Source organism: Narcine bancroftii, chromosome 1 (genome assembly GCF_036971445.1).
Source record: "Narcine bancroftii isolate sNarBan1 chromosome 1, sNarBan1.hap1, whole genome shotgun sequence".
Lineage (NCBI taxonomy): Eukaryota > Metazoa > Chordata > Chondrichthyes > Torpediniformes > Narcinidae > Narcine > Narcine bancroftii.
This window is the reverse complement of record NC_091469.1, coordinates 214246999-214260479: the sequence shown is the minus strand read 5'-3', so window position 1 is coordinate 214260479 and position 13481 is coordinate 214246999. Positions and strand designations below refer to the sequence as shown.

The 13481-nt window shown below is 45.1% G+C and overlaps 1 protein-coding gene and 1 long non-coding RNA gene across 8 annotated transcripts in view; one reads left to right on the top strand and one right to left on the bottom strand.

Annotated features, from left to right (window-relative positions):
* Positions 1–13481, bottom strand: part of rasa1a (RAS p21 protein activator (GTPase activating protein) 1a) — a 232161-nt gene that overhangs the window by 206868 nt on the left and 11812 nt on the right. For 2 of the 7 annotated variants that reach the window (XM_069890446.1, XM_069890465.1), the window contains exon 1: positions 5912–6059. The exons of the other annotated variants lie outside the window; for them this stretch is intronic. The gene's annotated coding sequence lies outside the window, so the exon portion shown is untranslated. Of the gene's footprint in view, positions 1–5911; positions 6060–13481 lie in introns of those variants that run through there. 7 annotated transcript variants of the gene reach the window in all.
* On the top strand, positions 6170–13065 carry LOC138739035 (uncharacterized). The gene is made up of 2 exons (XR_011341969.1): positions 6170–6367; positions 12872–13065. It is a non-coding gene; the product is annotated as an uncharacterized lncRNA (long non-coding RNA).

The following is a 13481-nucleotide window of genomic DNA, read 5'->3' as shown; positions in this document are numbered from 1 at the left end:
ACAGAACTGAAAAGGTTGGCTACTAGAAGGTCTCTGTCACTGGTGCAGATGGAACAAAGGTACTCAGCGGAGCTATCTCCCAAAATCTGTGCCAGTCTCTTTGATGTCGAGAAGGCCACAAAGGGAGCACCACATGCAGTAAATCAATCCTGCAGATACACAAGTGTTGCTTTTTATAAATTTGAAGAAACTCTTAGTATCCTTTTGTATGTTATTTGCCAATTTTATTTTCTTTGTCTTTTTCTGTAAGTTTTTAAACATTTCCCAGTCCTCTGTTTTTCCAGTAATTATTGCTACCCTGTATGTCCTCCCCTTTCCTTTTGTTTTAGCTTTAACCTCTCTTGTTAGCCACGTGCGTCATTTTACCATTCATAATTTTCCTTTTCCTTGGAAAATATCTATCCTGTGTTTTCTTTATTTCTTGTAGAAATATCAATCAATTCTGTCGTCCCCCCCATCTAGCTTACTTTTCCAGTAAACTTGGGCCAGTTCCTCTCTCATCCCACTGTAATTCCCTTTGTTCCACTGAAATATTAACACACCTGATATCATTTTTTCCTTTTCAAATTGGAAGCTGAGCTCCACAACCTTTAAATCCCTAATTTCTCAGGTTCATTACACATCACCCAAAGTGTCTATTTCTGTGGTAGGTGTATTAGGAATAAAGGGGATAAACTTGGAGTATGGATCAGTATGTGGAACTACAATGTTATGGATGTTACAGAGTCTTGGCTGGAGGAAGGGCAAGATAGCCTGATTCAGATACTGGGTTATAGGTGTTTTAAAAGGAATAGGTTGGGATGTAAGATAGGGAGGGGGGTGGTGGGGAGAAGCAGCATAACAGGTCAGGGATAGTATCATGCCTATAGAAAGGGAAGACACTGCTGAGGGAGTGTCTACTGAGATGGTATGGTGGCAGTTAGAAATAGGAAGGGAGCAATCACTGTACTAGGAATACTCCATAGGCCCCCAACTAGCGCATGGGACACCAAGGAGCAGATAAGCAAGCAGATTTTGGAATGGTGCAGGAAATACATGGTTGTTGTTATGGGAGACATCAAGTTCCCCAATATTGACTGACACTTCCTGACTGCAAGAGGACTAGATGGGACTGAATTTGTCAGATGTGATCAAAAAGGATTCCTGACACAGAATGTGGACCAGCTGACAAGAGAAGTTCATACTGGATCTAATTCTGGGTAATGAACTTAGTCAGGTGGTGGACCTCTCAGTGGGTGAGCACTTTAGTGAGAGTGACCACAACTCCCTGAGCTTTAACGCAGCTATAGATAAAGATAAAAGCAGACAAAATGGGAAAGTTTTTAACCGGGGGAGGATTAATTATGATGGTATGAGGCAGGAACTAGTGAGAGTAAATTAGAAACTGATGTTCAATGGTGAAAGTACAGAACTAAAGTGGAGGAACTTTAGGGACCACGTGCTGGGTTCAGGATAGGCTTGTCCCACTGGAATAGGGAAAGGGTTGGAAAGTTGACAAAACAGGTGAGGTAGCTAGTCAAGAGGAAGAGGGAAGCACACATTAGATATAGGAAGAAGGAAACAGGAAGGGCTCATGTGAAATATAGCCAGGAAGGAGCTTAAGAAAGGACTTAGGAGAGCTCAAAGGGGCTTGAGAAGGCCTTATCATGTAGGATTGAAGAGAACCCCAAGACATTCTATGTGCATGTGAAGAACAAAAGGATGATGAGAATAAAGGTGGGGCTGCTAAAGGAGGCAGTGGAGATTGGGAGGTCCTAAGTGAATACTTTGCTTGAGTATTCGTAAGTGAAAATGACCTCGATCAAGGGGAGGTCAAAATTGAACGTGCTTGTGTGCTGCACAATCTGGAGATTAAGGAAGAGGAAGTGTTGGATCTTTTTAAACACATCAAGATTGATGTCCCCTGGGCAAGATGAGATATACCCCGGGTTGCTGGGGAAGTGAGGGAAGAGATAGATGGAGCAGTAGCTATGATCTTTGTCCTTTTTGGACACAGGAGAGAAGCCAAAGGATTGAAGCTGGGCAAATGTAGCTCCTTGTTTAAAAACGTTAATATGGAGAATTCTGGGAATTAATAGACTGGTGAGTCTTAAGTCAGTGGTGTGCAAACTATTGGAGAGGTTTCTTAAGGATAGCATCAATGAGCATTTTGAGTACAGTCTATTCAAGGATAGTCAGCATGGCTTTGTGAAAGGAAGTCGTGCCTCACGAGACCAATTGAGTTTTTTGAGGAGGTAACAAAGGAAATTGATGAATGTAGGTTGTTGATGTAGTCTATATGGATTTTATTAAGGCATTTGACAAGGTCCCCATGAGATACTTGTTCAGAAAATCATAAGGCATGAGATCCATGGATCCTTGGCTGTGTGAATAAAAAATTGGCTTGCACGTAGAAAGCAGAGACTTAGTAATGAAGGACAGTATTTTTCCTGGAGGTCAGTGACTAGTGGAGCACCACAGGGATCTGTTCTAGGACCCCTGCTCTTTGTGATCTTTATAAAAGACCCGGATGAAGAATCGCAAGGATAGGTCAGTAAATTTGTGGATATCCCCCATGTCTACCTCACTCTGCAACTGGATCCTTAACTTTCTCATTGGAAGACCACAGAAAGACGAATTGGAAACAAAGTCTCCTCCTCACTGATTATTAACACAGATGCATCCCAAGGATGCTGGCTTAGCCCATTGCTCTACTCATTATACACCCATGATTGTGTGGCCAGGCACAATTCCAATGCCATCTACAAGTCTGCTGATGACACCACAGTTGTCAGCAGAATCACAAATAGCAATGAGGAGGCGTCCAGGAGGGAGATAGTTCAGCTCATTGAATGGTGTAATGACAACATGTACAAAGTTAAAGGAAAGAAGTTTAGGGGAGACGTCAGGGCTAAGTTTTTATTTTAAATATAACAGAAAGTTGAGGGTGCCTGGAATGCCTTGCCAAGGATTGTGGTGGAGGCTAAAACATTAGGGGCATTTAAGAGACTCTTAGACAGGCACATGGATGAAAGAGAAATAGAAGGTTACAGGGTAGGGTGTGGGTTTAGTTTTTTTTAAGCTTGACAACAGAGGGCCAAAGGGCCTGTACTGTGCTGTAGTTTTCTATGTTCCATGTTCTGTGATGCTACTTTCACAGAATTATGTTTCTGTATTTCCAAATCCCTGTTCTACCATGCTCCATCCAAAATGCAACACCTCACATTTGTATGCATTAAATTTCATCTGCCATTTTTCAGCCCATTTTTCCAGCTGGTCCAGATCCCTCTGCAAGCTTTGAAAACCTTCTTCTTTATCCATAACGCCTCCAATCTGAGTGTCGTCTTCAAACTTGCTGATCCAATTTACAACATTATCATCCAGATCATTGATGTAGACGTCAAACACCAATGGAATGATCATTGATATAGATGACAAATAACACGCGAAGCACCACTTCAGAGTTATGCTGGAAGATTCAGAGCTCAAACAAACTGCTTTCCAATTGCTCTGAAATCCGAATGGCTCAGCATCCAGTGGACCAGATACAAATTTCAAGTTTAACTTTATCATCATACACAACCCAACTAAAGCGTTTCTCCAGAACTACCACGCGCACATACATTGCACATAATCACATATACACAAGATATCATTTGGAAGAAAGAAATATTTTGGGATGATTTACTCGTCTGCAAGATACTGTTCATCAATTTCACAGCCTGCAGGAAGAAGATATTTTCTAGCATGGCAGTCCTGATTTTAATGCCCCTGTACCTCCTTCTCGATGGTAGTGAGTCAAAGATGCTGTGTGCTGGACAGAAAGAGTTTTCTATGATTCTTTGAGCCCTATTTAAGCAAAACCAAGGTAAAAAAAGTGTCAATGCAGGAAAGAGAAACCTCTTACTTCACTGTGTTGACTTCCAGACCAATGCTTTGCAGCTACCATCCTACAAAATGACATTCCAGACTCTCTCCATTCTGCTCCTGTAAAAAGTTGTCAAGGTGGCAGTGGTATCCTTTCCCTCCACAACCTCCCAGGAAATGTAGCTGCTGCTACGCCTTTCTGGCTAATATGGAGGCATTATGGGTCCATGAAGGCACATCTTTTACATGAAACTTTGTGTTCTTCACTTTCTCTATGACAGAACCATTGATATGTAATGAGGAATGGTCAACCTTCATCTTCGTGAAGTCCACAATCTTCCACAAGACACAAGTCTTGTCCATGTTGAGACTCAGGTTCTTGCACTGTTTTATGAAAATGCCCAATCTCTTCTCTGTTAGTGGGCAGAAGGGAGAACAGTTTACATGTATGATGTGTGGCATCATTCACAATGTTTATTGCCTCGAATGTTGTACATGTCCTTCATGGTAGGAAGAGAGCTCCTAATGATCTTTTCCACTGACTTCACTATCTTCTGCAAAGTCTTGTGGTCCAAGGTGCTACAACTTCCAAACCAGGCAGTGATATAGTTGCACAGGATGCTCTCAATGCATCCTCTGTAGAATGTAGTGAGAATGGAGGGTGGGAGATTAACTTTCCTCAGCCTTTGCAGTAAGTAGAGGCAAACTGGAACAGGCCCAATGTCACTGAAAAGTGTGATTTGATGTGTTCCATTACCAATCATTCAAAGTACTTCATAATCGTTGAGGTCAGTGTCATTGGATGATGGTAATTTAGTCCAGTTATTGTTGTTCTCTTGGGCAGTGGGATGATAGTAGCTGCTTTGAATCTTCTGTTTCCTTTCAATACACCACATAATCTTTAAACTAATTTGGTTCTATTTCCCACATTCCCATGAGAGTCATCATGCATTCCATTAAAATTCAGAGTACAGTTTTTTGGAAACTGTTTCATTTACGGGGGGGGCTATCTTCAGACTCCCTTTAAGTAACCAGGTTCACTATAACTGTTCCAATATTACTGCATTACACCAAAGCAAAAGGCTGAATTAAAATGATGTTGCTGAATTCATTGGAAAATCCATGAGAATGAACTCCAAAATACTCTAAAGTCTTTAAATTTCACTGGTTTATGAAGTTCATATTTTGCTCCATTTTGACTTTAAAAGTTACCCTCAACATACTACCTTTATGAATCAAGCTTGTTTTGTATTATCTCTTTAGAGGATGGTGATAAGTTTACATTTGTAAATGATAACACAACTTCAGAAGGCCAAATGAAAAATTTGAAAATATCTAACGTTGTTATTGTTGTTCCTGCAATTAAATTTGCAACATACAATCAGGTATTGTGGATTTCAGTCCACATGTCCTTGATGCAACATATTACAAATTGAACTTGACTTAACAGAGCCAGATTCAAGGCCAGAGGCAAGAAGGAAACTAAGAAGCTGCAACCTCTAACAATAGATGTTTTCTTACTTGTTTAACAATAGTGATGATAGAAAGTTTCTAGTTATGGAAGACAATATAGGGTCTGAAGCTTCACCTGACCATTTCTGACCATGAATACTGCCTGGCCCATTGAATTCCTCCAATATTTCATTATTTGATCTATTCCTCCACTACAAATCGACTTTGATTGGCTAGTTATCCAAAAATCTTAATACAAGAATTAAGAGTTACAAACCTCTTCAACAGTGAAATGGACCCTTTGGCTCAACTCATCCAAGTAACCTGCCTGTGTTTCACCCACATCCTTGTAAACCTTTCCTATCTATGTATCTGTCCAAATGTCTTTTAAATGTTGAAAATGGACCTACCTCCACTATTTCCTCTAACAGCTTGCTCTACAAACCCACCACCCTCTGTATAATAAAGCTGCCGCTCAAGTCCCTATTATATCTCCCTCCTCCTCACTTTAAATCTATGATTTTAATTTTCCGTTACATGGGAAAATAATGGTGACCATTCATTTTATTCATGATCATCATTATAAAATGATTATAAAATCATTATAAAATACCTCAGCAAATTCTCCCCTCAACCTTTATGCTCCAAGAGTAAAAAGCTCCAGCCTCTCCAATCTCTCCCTGTAACTCAAGGCTATTCATTCCAATATCAATGTGTTGTAGTGCTGGACACAGCCAAGAAAGACTCAGCCACCACATTGAAAGTCGTTAATGACTGTTTTATTCAAATTCAGCGCGTGCCCCTTTAAGGGCAGCATGAGCTCAGTCACCTCATGCATTGTGACATCATAGTCACTGCCCCAGGCACAGGCTGGGCAGGAGACTTGAGGCAGGGAGAAACCCTGACAGTGCCATCTTCCCTTGGCTGCCCCACACGTGGCGTTACACACGGTGCCAGTTTGCCATGAGAGAGTGCGCCGCCACACAACCCAACCCCAGAACCAGCTACACGTCCCGCCACTTGGGCAGGTGTTTGGCATGGCCGTCTGCACTGGCCAAGATAGGTCTAAGTACGCCACTTTCAAACAGTCCATGGTGAAAAGTTAGTCTTTACCTCCTATGTCCAAAGTGAAAGTCCTGCCGGACCGCTGGGGGACCTTGTATAGACCTTCATACGGGCGTTGTAAAGGTGCCGTATGTGGGCCACGCCGAACAAATACAAATTCCGCCGAGTCCAGCTTATTGGGACGATGTGTCGGCCAGACGCCATAATGCGAAGGAGGCAGGAGGGCTAGCGAGGATAGTTTCTTACGGAGATCTGCCAAAAGGTTCACGTGCTCGGATGTGATGTTGGGCTCCAGACCAAAGAACTCACCAGACAGCGAGAGCGACGCGCCGTAGACCAGCTCCACAGAAGACGCCTGTAGGTCTTTCTTGGGTGCTATTCTGATGCCGAGGAGGGCCCAGAGAAGTTCATCTGCCCAGCCTGGGGCAGTGAGGCAAGCCATGAGGGTGGATTTCATAAAACGATGAAACCTCTCCACCAAACCATTTGCTTGCAGGTGGTAGGCTGTGGAGTGGTGGAGTTTAACCCCCCCAGAGGTTCACCAGCTGAACCCAGAGCGCGGAGGTGAACTGGGTGCCCCTGTCACAGTTGATGTGCGCTGGGACTCCAAACCTAGCGATCCAATGACTGACTAGGTTCCTTGCACACGTCTCTGCGGAAGCCTCTTTGATGGGAACGGCCTCCGGCCATCTCATGGTCCAATCGACTATTGTGAGAAGGTAGCGCGCTTCTCTGGACACCGACAGGGGGCCTACGACGTCAACGTGGATGTGCTGAAATCTCCGCACTGCCGGGTCGAATTGCTGGATTGGGGTCTGCGAATGCCGGTGGACCTTGGAGGCCTGGTACCTGGTGTAGTTCCTTGCTATCTCGGCCATTTCCTTTTTGAGCCCGTGCCACACAAACCGCTCTGCCACCATTCTCACCGAAGTCTCTTCACCGAGGGGTGGGCTAGGTCGTGGACTAAGCTGAAAACCCTCAACCTCCACTGCGGTGGGGCTACTGGGCACGGCAAGCCGGTGGAGACGTCGCAGAGAAGCTGTTGGGCAACTGAATGTCCTGGAGCTCGAGACCAGAGATGGAGGTCGGAAGAGCCTGCATCTCTGTGCCCAGCTTCTGGACCTGTGTCAACTGTGTGTAGTCAAGGCCGGGGGCGAGAGCGTTGATAACCGGACAAGACAGCGAATCCGCCACAACGTTGTCTTTGCCTGCCCTGTGCCGAAAGGCAGTGGTGAACTCCGACATGTAGGAGGTGTGGCATTTCTGGCGAGCCGACCACGGATCTTTGGCCATCATGAGTGCCTGTGTGAGGGGCTTGCGGTCCGTGAACACCGTGATGGGCCTGTCCTCTAGAAAGTATCAAAAGTGCTGAATGGCCAGGTACAGCACCAGGAGTTCCCTGTCGAAAGCGCTGTACTTGAGCTCCAGCGGGTGCAGCTGTTTGCTAAAGGCGGCCAGTGGGCGCCACTGTCTGTTGAGCCACTGCTCGAGTATGTCCCCTACCGCCGTGGCTGAGGCATCCACCGAAAGCGCCGTGTGTGCCTCCGGGCGTGGGTGCTACAATAGAGTTGCATTGGCGAAGGCCACCTCTATTGTGGCAAAAATGGGGTCTGCCTCCTCCGACCAGGTCAGGACTTTCTCCCTAGTGGCGATCAACACGAAAAGCAGTCGCATGGTGCGGGCGGCGCCAGGAATGAGCTGACAATAAAAATTCACCATCCCGATGAACTCCTGCAGGCCCTTGAGGGTGGCTGGCTTGGGGAACCGCTGGACGGCCGCGACCTTCTCTGGCACTGGGGCAGCACCTGCTGCCAAGATGGTGTGCCCCAGAAACTGCAGCGTCTGATTGCTGAACTGGCACTTGGTCACGTTGACCATGAAGCCAAACACTGCCAGTCGGGCAAACAGGGTACGGGAGGTGGGCCTTGTGCTCTTCACGGTTGTGATTGACAATAAGGATATCGTCCAGGTAGATAAACACTGCATCCATGAGGCGCTGAAAAGTCTGGGTAGCGTTCTTGAGGCCAAAAGGCATACGCAGGAATTCAAAGAGGCCAAAGGGGGTGATGATCGCTGTCTTGCCAATGTCCTTAGGCTGTACCAAGATCTGATGATACCCCCGCACCAGATCGACCTGGTGCGCCATGGAGATTGGCCGAGAAATCTTGAATGTGTGAAAGCGGATACCTGTCCGGTGTGGTCATGTCGTTCAAACGCCGGTAATCACCGCAGGGTCTCCAGCCCCCGGAGGATTTGGGGACCGTGTGGATAGGGGATGCCCAGGGGCTGTCCGAGCGACAGACGATCCCCAACTCCTGCAGCCGGGAAAACTCTTCCTTTGCTAGCTGCAGCTTCTCGGGCAGAAGTCATGTGGGCTTGGCATGCAGTGGGGAGCCCTGCGTGGAGATATGGTAGTATACCCCATGCTGGGGTAAGGTGGCGCTGAATCGTGGTTAAAGGATGGCGGGGAACTCATGGAGTATGTTCGAATACTCATCCCTGAAAGTGGTGATGGCAGTGATCTCGGGCCTGCAGGCATTCGTGGCACTCAGGCGCACCAAATGGAAGGTACAAGCATTGACCAGCATCTTGCCCCTCATGTCGTCCAACAGCCTGTGTGCCCTCAGGAAGTCGGCCGCTAACAATGCAGTACCCGCTGAGGCTAACACGAACTTCCAGCGGAATGTCTCTTTCCCAATCTGGATCTACACCCTGCAGGTACCGAAGGTCTTGATGGCGGAACCGTTGGCCGCCCGCAGGGTGGGACCAAGAGATCGGGTGCGTGTCTCGAGGGTGGTGGGGGGCAGGATACTCAGCTCTGCTCCTGTGTCCACCAGGAAACGTCGGCCGGTGGACTTGTCGGTAACATGAAGGAGACTGTCCTCGTGCCCAGCCGTCACACCCATCAACGGTGGCTAGCCGGGTCATTTCCCCTGGTAGTCACACGATTGTCGGCACTTACAAGCTTGTGCTCTCCAGCGCTGATGGTAAATGCGCCAGGTGGAATGGTGCTCCTCCGGCTTGTGCTTGAGGAAGTGTTGCTGCCGGGCTGGCTCTTGGTCACGCAACCTGACTGAGGGCTGCTTCGTTCTCCCTCTTGGTGCGCCAGAGGGTGTCCGCTCAGGCTGCGACTCGGTGTGGATCCTTGAAGTCCTCATCCGCCAGGAGTAGTTGGATGTCCCCGGGCATCTGCTCAAGGAAGATCTGATGGAATAGAATACAAGGTTTGTGATCCTCTGCCAGCGTCAGCATCTCATCCATTAGGGCCGATGGTGTGCGGTCTCCAAGCCCATCAAGGTGCAGGATCCTGGAGGCATACTACTGAGGGGAGAGCCCAAAAGTACCAAAGAGCAGGTTCTTGAGGGCAGGATATTTACCCTCAGCCGGTGGGTTGTGTATTAGATTGTCCACCCTGGCTGCCGTTTCTTCATCCAGCACGCTCACAATGTGATAGAACATTGTGGCGTCTGCTGAACTGTTCCTCAATTGAAACTGCGTCTCCACCTGCCCGAACCACGTACGCGGGCGATGGGTCCAGAAGGGGGGCAGTTTGATGGCAACAGCGCTGATCTCTGCCGGTTCCATGTTCTTGAGACCAGAGGCGTCTGGGCTCAACGGGGTCACCAATGTAGTGCTGGACACAGCCAAGAAAGACTCAGCCACCACACTGAAAGTCGTTAATGACTTTTTATTCAACTTCAGCGCGCGCCCTTTTTAAGGGCAGCATGAGCTCAGTCACCTCGTGCATTGTGACATCATAATCGCTGCCCCAGGCACACACTGACCAGGAGACTTGAGGCAGGGAGAAACCCTGACAGCACCATCTTCCCTTGGCTGCCCCGCCACGTGGCATTACACGCGAGGCCAATTCACCATAAGAGAGTGTGCTGCCAGAGTGCATCATTTTTGCACCCTTCTCCAGATTAATGATGTCTTTCTTATAGTTGGTTAACACTTGTCTCACCAATATTTTATACAGTTTTAACATGCCCCAACTTCTGTGCTCAGGCCCTTTATGATGAAGGCATACACACCAAATGTCTTCTTCACCACCCTATGCATCTGTTTCATCATCTTCAGAGTCTTTCCATTCAGCACTCCATGACCCTGCCATTTACTGTGCAAATCCTGCCCTGGTTTAACCTACCAAAATCAACACTTTGCACTTGTCCAAGTTAAATTCTATCTGCCGCTCCTTGGCTCATTTTATCAAATGATCTAGATCCTGTTGCAATCTTAGATATTCTTCATTGTTCACTATGCCATCAATGCATCGTGAAACCTATTAATTATATCAACTAAAACTGAATAGTTAACACAGATGATGAAAACAATAGACTTAGCAATAAACACTACATCATACCACTGGTCATAGGTCATAAATCTCATAAACATCCCTCCACTATCACCTCTGACTCCAACCTCCAAGACAATTTTGTATCTATTTTGTATAATTATAACCCATTAACTCATCTGTCAGTAGAATAACACATATAGGTTTACTCCTTTGTGTTTCATTCTAAAAATGTCCTATAAAAGGCAAGTTGTAAATAATTTCCTTTGAACTTTTCAATTCTGCTTTGCCACATTCATTCAAGTCTTTCATTCACTTAATTTTTGTCCCAGATAAACATCAAGTTCACCCACTCAACAGAACAAATTACTCCACTCAGAGAGTAAGGAATTCTTTGAAACTTTTGGAGAACTGCGAAGACTCAGTCATTGGTAGGCCATATAGTTCTTGGAGTCTTGCTTTGCCATTCATCAAGATCATGGCTGATCTTCTAACTTAAATCTATTTTCCCTGCACTATCAGGTCACTCTCTAAATATCTTTGGGGGGATAGTGGGGAGGCAGTGGCAGCAGTGAGAGGGTGGTGGGGTATCTGGCCAGAAGATTACTGCACTGGTTTCTTCATTAAGAAGGTTCGGACTGCCTCCTTTTTCCTCACTGCCCCTAACTACCTCCTTTTTACCTCACCACTCCCTTGGATCTTTCCACTGGCCACATGGGGCAGCAGCACCCACTTTGGGAATCACTAAAGTTTAGATCTCTTCCACAGTGAGGCAATCAATACTCCACTATTGCTATTTGTGCCACTGCACTGCTCACAATAAAATTGAAGCTACAGAGTAAAAGAGCAGGTGACAAAATACTTAGAATTAACTCAAATGAAAAAGAATGTCAGACTAAATGTTTATTCTGAACAGGTACTGGTAGATAATAGTGCTCCACAAGGTCAGTGCTGGGACACTGCCTCTTAAATACAATCCCTCGAGGAATGAAAGCTAATCTTTCATTCGCCTTCTTGATTAACAGTTGTACCTACAGGCTCTACTAGATTATGCGAGGCATAGATAGGATAGAAAGCCAGCACCCTTTTCCCAGAGCAAGAGTAGCAAATGTTTAGAGAAGATGTCATGGGTAAGTTTTATATATATATATAATATATATACAACACACACACAGAGTTGGGGGTGCTTGAAATGCATTGCCAGGGTAGTGGTGGAGGCTTGAACAATGGAGGTATTTAAAAGACTCCTAGGCAGGCAAATGGATGCCAGTAAAATAGAAGGTTATGGGTGTGAGGTAGGGAAGGTTGAATTTGCTGAGTAGGTTTATATCGGTCGGCACAAGATCGATGGCTGAAGGGCCTACACTGTGCTATGCTGTAATGTTCCACATGCTATGTTCAAACTTTTGTGATTTATGCACAAGCACCAAGTTCTTCTGCACAACAGCATGCTATAATCTTTCATCACTTAAAGTAATAACCTGATCATCTAAAATCAATGGCCTTCCTTTTGCCAAAATTGGTATTCCATCTGCCAGACATTTGCCTGCTCACTTAATCTCTATCTGTCTGCACTCTCCACACAATTTGCTTTTCCCCTCAATTTAACTCTACACCCAGACCCTTTTTGTAAATAGCTGTGGGCCTTGCCCTGACCCCTGCAGCACTCTGCTCACCAACCTGGAAACACCCACTTACCCCATCCTCTATCCATGCAAACACATTAGCCCATTCTCCGCACCCTCATCTTATGGCAGTCTTTTATGTGGCACCTTATCAAACATCCACCTGATTGCCTCTAGTCACTGCTCATTAAATCCTCAAAGAACTTGAATAAATTTGTCAAGTAGTCCCTGCTCTTCCTGAATCCATGTTGCAACTTCCCATAACAATTTCTATCTAGATGTCTTGTTACTTATTCAATGATAGTTTCAAACATTTCATTAATTACAGACATTAAGATAACTAGTCTATAGTTACCTGCCTATTACACTTTTTTCATAAAAAGCGATCATGACATATGCTTTCTTTCAACCTGCCAGGACCTGCATCGTATCCAGAGAATGGTGGTAAATTATCAAAAATGCCTCTATGATAAATTCCACTGTTTCCTCCAATGTCCTGGGATGCATCCGTCACAAAAAAGGATACAATTATCTAATTAAAAATTTTAATTCAATAGATTAACCTGTTTTTTTCTCTCCTCACTTATAGGTGACCCTCTTTACCTGATGTTTTCATTAGATGTTGATCCTTCATTCTAAGATTCGCCAAGCCTTCTGAATCAATGTTTTACTGTGTACCTACTGTAAAGAACTTGAGTTGGATATCAATCAAAAGAATACATGGAACCCTGAGCAAAAATAGTTGCTATATCATAAATGGGGAGACCAATCTCCTGAAACTCATTATTGAACGATTACACTATTTTCAAATGCAATCATGCACACGTGGTTAATTTTACTATAAAAACCAAAAGGTACATGGAACTCTCCAAATCTCTGCAGGCTCCCATCTTCAAGCTATATTTGGTTTTCCAATGTCACTACAGGGTACAATATAGTACAACTTCAATTATCCGAAATCGGATTCTCTGAAATTCTCATTTATCTGAATTTTTTTTTTAATTTTGGATCAATGAGGATATCCTAAACAAATCAGAAATCCTCATTGATCCAAAATTTTTTTGAAGCTAAACTGACCTCACAGGTTGAAAAACCATTCACTCGACATGAAATTAGAACGATGATTGTTCTCATTTCAGGTAACTCCCTCCCCTCTCTTTCAATTTCTTCTTTACCTTCCCCTATTAACTTTTTTCCCC